The sequence below is a fragment of the Ovis aries genome, chromosome 6, assembly GCF_016772045.2.
Source record: "Ovis aries strain OAR_USU_Benz2616 breed Rambouillet chromosome 6, ARS-UI_Ramb_v3.0, whole genome shotgun sequence".
Classification (NCBI taxonomy): Eukaryota; Metazoa; Chordata; class Mammalia; order Artiodactyla; family Bovidae; genus Ovis; species Ovis aries.
In genome coordinates, this window is record NC_056059.1 from 60,038,493 (window position 1) to 60,048,835 (window position 10,343).

A 10,343-nucleotide genomic window follows, 5' to 3' on the forward strand; every position below is an offset into this window, starting at 1 on the left:
ATGTCTGTAATAGATTATCAGATGTGTAATAGATGTTTGATAACTACTTGTAGAGATACAGTCACAGTTTTAAGCTCCTTCAAACCTCAGAAAAACCTCACCGTATGTCCTTTATTAAGCTTCCTTTGGAAACTAGTAAACTGAACACAGAGAGTTGAAGTGATTTATCCAAGGCCACTCAGCTCAAAAGCGGCATTTCCAATATTTGAAATCAGACAGTCTGGCCCAACTAGCGCCACCTGGGAAGCCCCAGAATCCTTTAAAAAAGAGGCAGTTAACTACTGTGTTATGCTGCCTTTCCATGTAAAAAAGTAAAAATAAAGGAAACATCACTTTGAGCTTTCAGTTTATCACTGCATGGATTTGGTAAAGGGCAAATCACCTAATTTACATTAAGGCCTAAATCACAGGTGGACATTTTCACTGTGTTCTCCCATAATTGATCCTTCAAGGAAGCAGTGTTCAATAATTTGTTCCAGATCTTCTTTCCACGAAAAGCTATGGGAGTTCCTATAATTGTGTGACTTTGTCTTTGCAGACCATAGCAGGCTCCCTGAGCAGCATTACCATTCAGTAAGAGATCTATTAAATGCAGTGTAATCTTACTGAGGGCTTTCCAGATGACTCTGTGGTAAAGAATCTGCCTGCTGATGCAGGAGATGCAGGAGACCCGAGTTTGATCCCTGGGTCAGGAAGATCCCCTGGAGAAGGGAATGCCAGCCCACTCCAGCACTCTTGCCTGGGAAACCCCATGGACAGAGGAGCCTGGCAGGCTATAGTCCATGGGGTTGCAAAGAGGCCAGCGTGACTGAGTGACTAAATAATAACAATTATAATGATCACGGGCTCACGAGTCAGAGAGACTCTGGTTCCATCCTGACTCTGCCTGGTTGTATTACTTAAAACTCTTTAAGCCTGCTTCCTCGTCTGTTCGTGGGATGATATTAATTAACTGCATAGGGCCGTGAGGGTTACCGACAGTGGTACAGAGTTCATGATCCAGGGTGAGAGTCATTAAGGGCGCTAAGACACAAATAGATGTGTGAAACGGGGAACATGCACTCTAGGAAAAAGGAACTGCAGAAGTCTTGCTTTGGCAGGGAACTCGGAGTGGCTGAAACACCAAGAGAATCAACAGGAGGCTGTCTTGTAAATTTATTAGGCAATTAGCATTCTATTAATTTGTCAACAATCAGCATTTCTCTCTCTATAGGACATATATAACTAATAAAGCAAAACTCATGATTTTAAGAGAATAATTTCCCTCAAACATTTGAACACTGATTGTGAGCCTAAATTAATAAGTTCTTTCATCCATTTAATTAAAATCACAACATGAGCACACTGGATTTTCATAAATGCATCAGAAATCTTAAAAAACTGACAAGATGCACGCTAAAATGGCAGTGGTTACAGAAATTAACATGTAAAATGTATTTAAAAATTGCTGCTACCATGGATTTAAGTTGGTTGTTCATCATATCCCTTGTTAGCCATATTTTAATTCTTATTTTTATTTTATACCTTCCTGGAATTTCTATTTCTATATCAGTTTATAGCAGCAATAATCATACACATCTCCCCCACCATGCCAAAAAATTTCAGTCCAGCCAAAATTGCAGATTTTGGATTATCACATGATTGGTTCTTGGTGAGGAAACCATACCTAGCAATTCAAACCTGCACAATTAATCTTTAGGTTGAAACTTTTAAAAACAATCAAGTCTCATTTTTGATGTCACAGAACTTTAACGTCCCTTTTAAGTTCTAATAGATTTTGAGTTTTGAAAACCAAAAGAAGCATGGGCTCTTTAAAGTGTCCACAGTCTGGTACACAGTCGGGGAAGGAGAGGATGGGATGAACTGAGAGAGTAGCATTGAAACATATATATTGCCATATGTAAAATAGCTAATGGGAAGTTTCTGTATGACACACAGAGCTCAACCTGGTGAGCTATGGCAACTCAGGGGGTGAGATGTGGTGGGGGATGGGAGGGGCATATGTATACTTAGGGCTGACTCACTTTCCTGTAAGGCAGAAGCCAACATAAAGCAATTATCCTCCAATTAAAAATAAATTTTAAAAAATGTCCCACAATTCAACCATCATAATATATTGATCTGATCTGTTACTGGCAGCAACTTGCATGTGCTTGGTTAATACCTCATTATAATGGTAGTGTCATCTAGAACCTCACTACTCAAAGTGTGGCCCACGGACCAGCAGCATCAGCATCATGGGGACGAAGATTCTCACTTCAGACCAGCAGACTCACAACCTGCATCAGAATAAGACATCAATCTCCCCTGTAATTTGACTGCACTTTAACACCGAGAAGCACTGATGTAAAGGATCCATCTGCTTGGGGATGACGGATCGTCTGCAGCTGGCACTCCTCTTCTGTCGTGCAATTCATTTATCCTCTTGGCAGCCACTATTGCTCCCCCTCTTTTCTTAGTCTGAGATTTCATTTTAACTGCTAAGATTTTCTGCTACATTGGCCAAGAGAAGCAGGCCTGGGACTGAATCCGAGGAATCCAGTACTGGAAGGAGTAGATGAGTTCGAGTTGTCCAGAAATCTAGGAAAAAAACGAGAGTGTGACTGTCATGGAAACCCAAAGCAGAGACCTTTCAAGGTTCTCTAGTCAGGTTCTCTTATCACACTGGTGAGCACATAGTAAGTCCTTACTCCATAAACATCAGCCGTTGTTCCTGTGATTATTAATAGTAGTAATTCAAAAAAGAAGAACAGATGCTGTGTTGAACAAGCTGGGGAAACCCAAGAAGCATCAGTACAGAGATTTCTCATAAGAGTAATATTCCTGGACCCTTTGAGAAAGGATTTATGATCCCTCCAGGGTATTGAATGAAGAAGAGCTGATCTGTAGAATAAACTCAGAAAAAAAAAATTAAGGTCAGAGGAAATAGTCTGTTCACTGGTGTGTTTACATTTATTTTTGGGGGCAGGATGAGCGGTGTGAAGGAAGAGGATGATAACACATCTAAGTACACTGACTTTTGCAGAATGGCACAACTTTTCCACCCCTTTGTAATCTGGACCCTGACCTTGAATACTGTTTTCAAATTTTCCTGCCCCAAAGAAACGAGATAGCTAGTCCTACAAATTCGATGAAGAGTCAGTTTCCCTGAGACCTGAGAGTGCTCTGCTGGAAATTAACTAGGGTAAGGAATGAGGACAGAATAACACAGGAACATTCCAGAAAGTATATTGATTAGGACACACTAACTCTAGTAATAATCTATTTCATAGCTTAAATCTGTTGGTAGGTTGTATTATCATAAGCATTTAGCTATTAGCCAGAAATCCTAGATAAACCGATGGATCTCTGTAGATATTGTGTCTGATGCTGTTGCATTTCAAGCTGTGTGTATGTGTGTGTGTGTGTGTGTGCGCGCGCGCGCTCGCGCGCCATCTCCTTAAAGTTGGCTGAAAACCAGATTTCACATGTGACGTTATCTTTAATACCCTGTGTGGGGACGTGCAGGGAGTTGACAGCGACACCTGGTGGCTGATAAGGTGAAGTACCCCGGCTTTGTTAGAAAAAGGATTTGAATTGTGTCTCAAATTTGGTTTTTGATAGAGAATTCTTCATTCCAGTTCTTTTTTGTAGAATTGCAGTTACACGTTTAAAAAATAGGCTTTGATTCTTTTAGATTATTTTTATATCCTCCAGCCTTTCTTTCCTAAAGAAACCATCAGTCAGGTGGATTGACTAGCACCATAGCTGGGCTAGGAAAGCCAGGCAAATGCAAATTTAAGGAGGTGCCAAAAACATCAGTAATGAATATAGATCACATTCTAATGCAATTAATTTAAAAAGTCAAAATTAATTAAAAAATTCTTTATAAATAAAAATACTAAAATTTTTAATACAGGAATCAATACTACTGATTTTTCCTTTTTTATCTCAGGTTCCAATATGTCTCCAAAGGCACTGAAAAGAGCCAACAAACTCGATGGCCTAGCCCCTCATCGGCTTCACGCATGTTCAGTGAATGCACGGCAACCACCCCACCTCCACCCATGGTTTCCTTGTCCCTCCTGCGTCACTTCCCTTGTCCTCTCATTCTGGTCAAGGGTAAGGAGCCTAGGTCAAGGGCAGTGATCAAGAAGAAGAAAAAATAGAGAACAGAAAACTTAAAGGTGGCCCTGGGGGAAAAATAGAGAATGGAATCTTCCATTTTTCCTGTTTTCCTTTATAGCACCCTCTTTCCTCCATGTTCTTCCCAAACCTGCTTCTCAGGAACAGGGCCTGAGTCACTCATTCACACCTAGCTGTGCTCTGCTGAGTGGGCCTGAGGTAGAGGAGGGCATTGTTCCAGTGAGAAAGTTCCTTCTTGCTGCTTTTCTGCTTTAACACGCTTGCTTTGTTCCCCTGTGGCCAGGACCAGGGCAGGGCATGGGGGAGGGAGAGGTGAGAGTCTGGAGCCTCAGGCCATGCTGCTTCTCTGGGGTGCATGTCTGCGGGAGCTAGTCTACCTCAAGTGGCCTGGAAGGGTGGGAGTTCAGTCCCCGCGTTTCCCCATTCTTCTTCCCGAGAACTGGCAATCCGGAAGTAGCCTGGTGGGTTCACAAGAAGAGAGGGTTCCCCTCCTGCATTCTCCTCATCTGCCTTCCACCTAACTCTGCCTGGTAATCAGACTGATGGTGACTGCAAATAGCAGGAAAAGATTGTGCAATTGGAACCACAGAAACTGCTGTGAAAAGAGGAAGTAAAGCTGGTGGGTTGAGAACTTACTGGGGTGAGAAAGGATCAGAAACTCAAGTACAAAGAAGAATTTCAAAAAAGCCCTGAGAAGCAAGTGACCTTGACAAGGAGGCCCAAAGAGTCTCATGGATGGGGCTGGTCAACACAGAATGAAGACAAACGCCAGAAGTAAGAGGAAGCCAAGAGGTACTCACGCTATACAATTGTGTAAGGTGTTATGGCTTTCCAGTATAATCCCCCTGGGGATTTCAGCAAGAAGCTCATGAGCCCTCTGACAAAGTACAGACATCAGAGCCGGCCCCAGTCCCCGGATCACTCACCAGGACGCATCGGATATCCTAGATCACGCATCAGCTGTTCTCCTGACCCAGAAAACTGCACATCCCCTATCACCTGCCATGGCTCCTCACGACCCTGGCTCCTCTCTCGGCAATGTCACGGGTCTCTTTTTACCAGTAGAGGTTTTGCTGACTGCTGGAGCCCATGTGATCCGCAGGGGAAACACTGACGTTTGTCCACAGCCTGCTATACACCAAGTATGCGCTGGCGCTTTATGTGCTTTCTCTTTAATCATCACAATAAACCTTTTGAGTAAATATTATAATTATCATTTTTACAAATGACAAAGTGAGTGAAGTGAAAGTCACTCAGTCGTGTCTGACTGTTTGCGACCCCATGGACTATACAATCCATGGAATTCTCTAGGCCAGAATACTGGAGTGGGTAGCCTTTCCCTTCTCCAGAGGATCTTCCCAACCCAGGGATCGAACTCAGATCTCTGAGACTCAAAGAAATTATGTGACATGCTCATGCTCACATAAATAGTAAATGATGGTCCCAGGATTTGAACCTGGGCTGCAGGACTCCTACTCTGTCTTTATGTTCTTTCTGTTGCATTAGGTCAGCAGAAACATTGGGAGATGGCTCCCCACCCTCCTCCTGCATCCAAGGCAGACACTGCTAATGATATTGGTGGTTGTTCCCTTCGATCTAGGACTATATATGAGGCACAGTCTACATACAAAGAAGTGGAAATTATGATCCATGTTATCAAGGGGTTTGCTTTGACACAGGTTAAAATATAATGCAGCTGTAGACTAGCAATATAAGGCCATAAATAACACTCCAACCTTGAGTGCTAAAGAGATTCTGACAAGCTTATGAATCATAGGAAATATATCCAGTGTCCTTTGTCTGAAAGCTGGCCTTTTCCCTGCTTCCTAATTCCTTGGATTTCCTTTCTCAGCCTAGATATTACTCATTTATTCAATCAATAGATATCTTCTCTGGGTCTAAGAGTACAGCACAGAACAAGGCCAAGTCCCTACTCTCAGGGAACTTAATTTCCTGTAGGAAGACAGACAACAAAGAAGCAAGCACACAGAGACAGGCACATACTTCAGCTAGGCATGAGTGATGAGACTGTGAAGCAGGGAAGATGGGCAGACGTGAGTGGAGTGTTGCTTTAGGTAAGGTCACCTGGGAAGGGCCTTCTGATAAGGTGGCATTCTAACTGAACCAAGAGGGAAGAGAGAGAGGGAGCCAAGAAGATATCACCAAGGGTCTTGCAGGCAGAAGGAACAGGAGGAACAAAGGCCTGTTTGTGGGATGGCCAAGACCAGCCTGGCTGGAGGGCAGTCAGTGAAGGGAGAGTATTGGAGGTAGAAAGTCAGGGCCTTGTAGTTGCTGGGAAGGATTTGGGCTTTTACTCTGAACAAAGTGAGAATCCACTGGGGAGAGCTGAGTGGAGGGGTCACACGGTCAGACGGGCACTTTAAAATGCTCCCCTGGGGTGGGGTGCCAGCACCATGTGGACCTAAGTAGCCCCTCTGCCTGTGTTCTAGGAGGTCCTCTTTCCTTCCCTCCGGAATCCCTTTTGTTCTGATTTCACCTGCATTTCCCCAAGCCAAATGGATGTGGGCACAATGGAGGGGCGGTGGGGTCACTATCCTAGAAACAGAGGAGGGATCTGGGTTGCTACTCAGTGATGCTGCTGGAGTCCTGCCTCCAGGGTCTCTCTGTCTCCTTCCTGGGCACCCGAGAGGGTCTCACGTGTACTTCTGAAACATTCCTCTGCTGCTCACTGCTCTCAGCTCCTAGCCTGGCTGTTGCCACAGGTTCTATCACCACTGCATATATCACCCATATCTGGGGACTCTGATTCCCTCCCAGAGGACTCTTGTGGTCACTGTGGAAGTGAGAACTGTCAAGCCTCCAGACATCAAACAGGACTGATGTGGGCTCTCCAGTTTCCATGTGTTTCTGTTCAGTGGAAAGTCTCCTTTTATGTAGGAGAGCTCCCTCTCTCTCGGAATCTGGTACAGGACCCCTGGGAGCCTGCACTGGAAGACAGGTGGGATCCAGTGGAACTGGCTGAGCTGCACTCAGTGTCAGCTCCAGACTCACCAGGCATCTACCTACAATCATGCTTGTGCCTTGTGGCTCTCCTTTCCCTTCAGGCGATGATCCATCTTCATCTGGAATGCTGATCCCTACTGCAGTTTGTTTGAGCCTGGTTAAGTGGATTTAAGGGTTTGATGACATATATTATGAGCCAGCAAACTCTGACCAGCCACCTATTTTTGTAAATAAAGTTTTATTGGAACAAAGCCATGCCCATTCATTCACATATTGCCTTTGACTGCTTTTACAACACAACAGCAGAGAGGAGTGGTTGCTAGAGAGACCATATGGCCTGCAAAGCTGAAAATATTTACTATCTGGCCCTTTATCTAAAGAGTCTGCCAACCCCAGTGAGAGAGTTAGATCTGCTAACTCTCAGAGCAGAAAAGAAGAGTAAGGGCTTCCCTGGTGGTTCAGTGGTAAAGAATCTGCCTGCTAATGCAGGGGACATAGATTCTACTCCTGGTTCAGGAATATACCACATGCCTGGGGACAACTGACCCAATGTGCCACAACTACTGAGCCAGCGCTCTAGAGCCTGGGAGCCGCAACAAGAGGAAACCCCTGCAATGAGAAGCCCAAGCACCTCAGTGAAGAGTAGCCCCTGCTTATCGAGACTAGAGAGAGCTCATGCACAGCAGCAAAGACCCAGTGCGACCAAAAATAAGATAAATAAATAAACAATGAATGAATAAATAAATCCTTGAAAAGAGATAAAAAGACTGTCACAAAATATGTAAAGATGAACTCCACGGTGGATTGACAGTAGTACTCACACTGCAATGAAAAAAGGAGGAAACAAGACCATGAAGCACTCATACTCTCCCACTCACGGTGCAGATTGCGTGTCAGATAAAATAATTATTCTCTAATCAGGTCTGTCAAGAACTTGGAAGAGAGAGAACGAGGAAGAAGCGCAGGGGGCAGGGACAGGGGAGAGAAATGAGTAGATGATAGGTGAATTGTGGCTATAGTTTATATGTTCAGTATTGTAAAACATGCTGGGGATGCATTTTTCCCCTTTCATCATCACTTGTTTAGTACTTTTTATAGTTAAGCACTGTTATCAGGGTGTTACCAAGTCAAATTTGGGTCCTCTCACCCGACTCAAAGCAGAGCCAATCTTCTGACACCAGGTTGTGCTAAAGAAAAGGGTAGCATTCATTTCGAAGTGTCAAACAAGGAGAATGGATGGATAAGGTGCGAAGACCTAAATTCCCCAGTGGCTTTCAGGGAAGGACTTTTAAAAACATCATTAGAGGTGAGAGTTCTGGGGTGTTTGAGCAGCTCATGAACATTCTTCTGATTGGCTGATGGTGAGCTAACAGAGTAGGAGTTCAGAAGTCAACAATATCAGCCTTCTGTCTCCAACCTCTGTGGTCAGCATGCAGTTAATGCCTTCCACCTGGTGGTGGTCTTACACCTACAAAATAACTCAAGGACATGGCTCAGGATATTATCTCTAGCCCTTGAGGAAGAACTGGAGATCCTTGATTTTGATTTAGGGCTAATATACTAATATTATATTTTGGGAACAGACAAGTCCTCTGAAATTTGTCCACAGAAGAGGATTTGGCTCATAGCAACTCTGAAATGGCCGAAACACTTTATTTTGGCAAGGAATGCTGCTTCTCAATACCTTGGCCGCCTGATGCAAAGAGCCAACTCATTGGAAAAGACCCTGATGCTGGGAAAGACTGAGGGTAAGAGAAGAGGGTGACAGAGGTTGAGATGGTTGGATGGCACCACTAAATCAATGGACATGAGTTCGAGCAAACTCAGGGAGATAGTGAAACATAGGGAAGGCTGGTGTGCTGCAGTTCATGGGGTCACAAAGAGTCAGACGTGACTTTACTAATGAATAACAACAAGCTGCTTCTCAAAAGATGCAGATATTGAAAGGATTTGTGTTCTCTAGAAATTTTCTGAATTGTAGGTCCCTGGGCAGGGCCAGAATATACTCCCTCAGATGGTGATATCACACAAACTATGGTGAAATGCTGTTCGGAATTTCTACCCATGATCCAGGAAAGGTAACTGCTGGCCTGAATATCATGAACTTCCCAATTTGAATAGTTTTGTGCTCTGTGAATCTGAATTAATATGCTAACAGATGAGACTATTCCAAAGTTAATGGACTCTCAGGAAATGGGATGTACCCTGGAGGTTCCAGATTTCTGGATGGCTGTGGTTTATTCATTGCCTGAGAGTATGTTTTAGAAAGTCAGTCTAAATTATGTCTGCTTGCCTTTTTACCCTTATTGAACTCCAAATGGTGAACTTAATGGATTACTTCTGCCACTAGTTTCTTACAAGTTATAGGACCACTATGTTAAAGACCTCTCTGTCTCTCTCTCTAATTTGGAGCTAATGGAAGCGTAGTAATTGGGTAAACGTGTGTAGGTCCCGACGAAAACACCTAGTGGTTGTTTTCTTTAATTTTAAAGTTTTCTTTCTTTCTTTCTTTTTGACTGAACTGGGTCTTCTTTACTTTGCGTGGGCTTTTTCTAGTTGTGGTGAGCAGGGACGACTCTTCCTTGTAGTACACGGGCTTCTCATTGCAGTGGTTGTTTTTAGAATGAACTTAAGAGGAGTTTGCTTTCTAGTTATTAACATCTTTGCCCCCTCAAACGTATTGGCTTAATTTGGTTCATGTTAACATTGACAGATGAGCCTCAGTCAATTCAGTCGCTCAGTCGTGTCTGACTCTTTGCGACCCCATGAACTGCAGCACGCCAGGCCTCCCTGTCCATCACCAACTCCCGGAGTTTACTCAAACTCATGTCCGTTGAGTTGGTGATGCCATCCAACCATCCATCCTCTGTCGTCCCCTTCTCCTCCCACCTTCAATCTTTCCCAGCATCAGGGTCTTTTCAAATGAGTCAGCTCTTTGCATCAGGTGGCCAAAGCATTGGAGTTTCAGCTTCAACAACAGTCTTTCCAATGAATATTCAGGACTGATTTCAGGACTCTTACCATTTTTTAAAAGAACTCCAAGTGACCAACTGAATGAACTGAGTTAATGGAAAGCAATCAGACTACCAAAGATGATTGCTTTTGAGGCGGCTTTCAAGCAGCTGGAGCAGTAGCTAACATCATGTGTGTGTTCACTGATCACTTATTCAGGGGCAGTTCCCAGTGATGGGTCATCAAAGACAGAAGATAGAGCATCTCTCCCCATAAGAAGAAGAGGCCGAGTTAGCGTGGGG

The 10,343-nt window shown here is 43.9% G+C and overlaps 1 long non-coding RNA gene across 1 annotated transcript; it reads right to left on the reverse strand.

Moving 5' to 3' along the window:
• Nucleotides 1-1,140: 1,140 nt before the first annotated feature.
• On the reverse strand, nucleotides 1,141-5,182 carry LOC114115305 (uncharacterized). Its single transcript, XR_003589682.3, has 2 exons — nucleotides 5,052-5,182; nucleotides 1,141-2,580 (listed from the first exon to the last, which is right to left on the reverse strand). It is a non-coding gene; the product is annotated as an uncharacterized LOC114115305 (long non-coding RNA).
• Nucleotides 5,183-10,343: the final 5,161 nt, after the last annotated feature.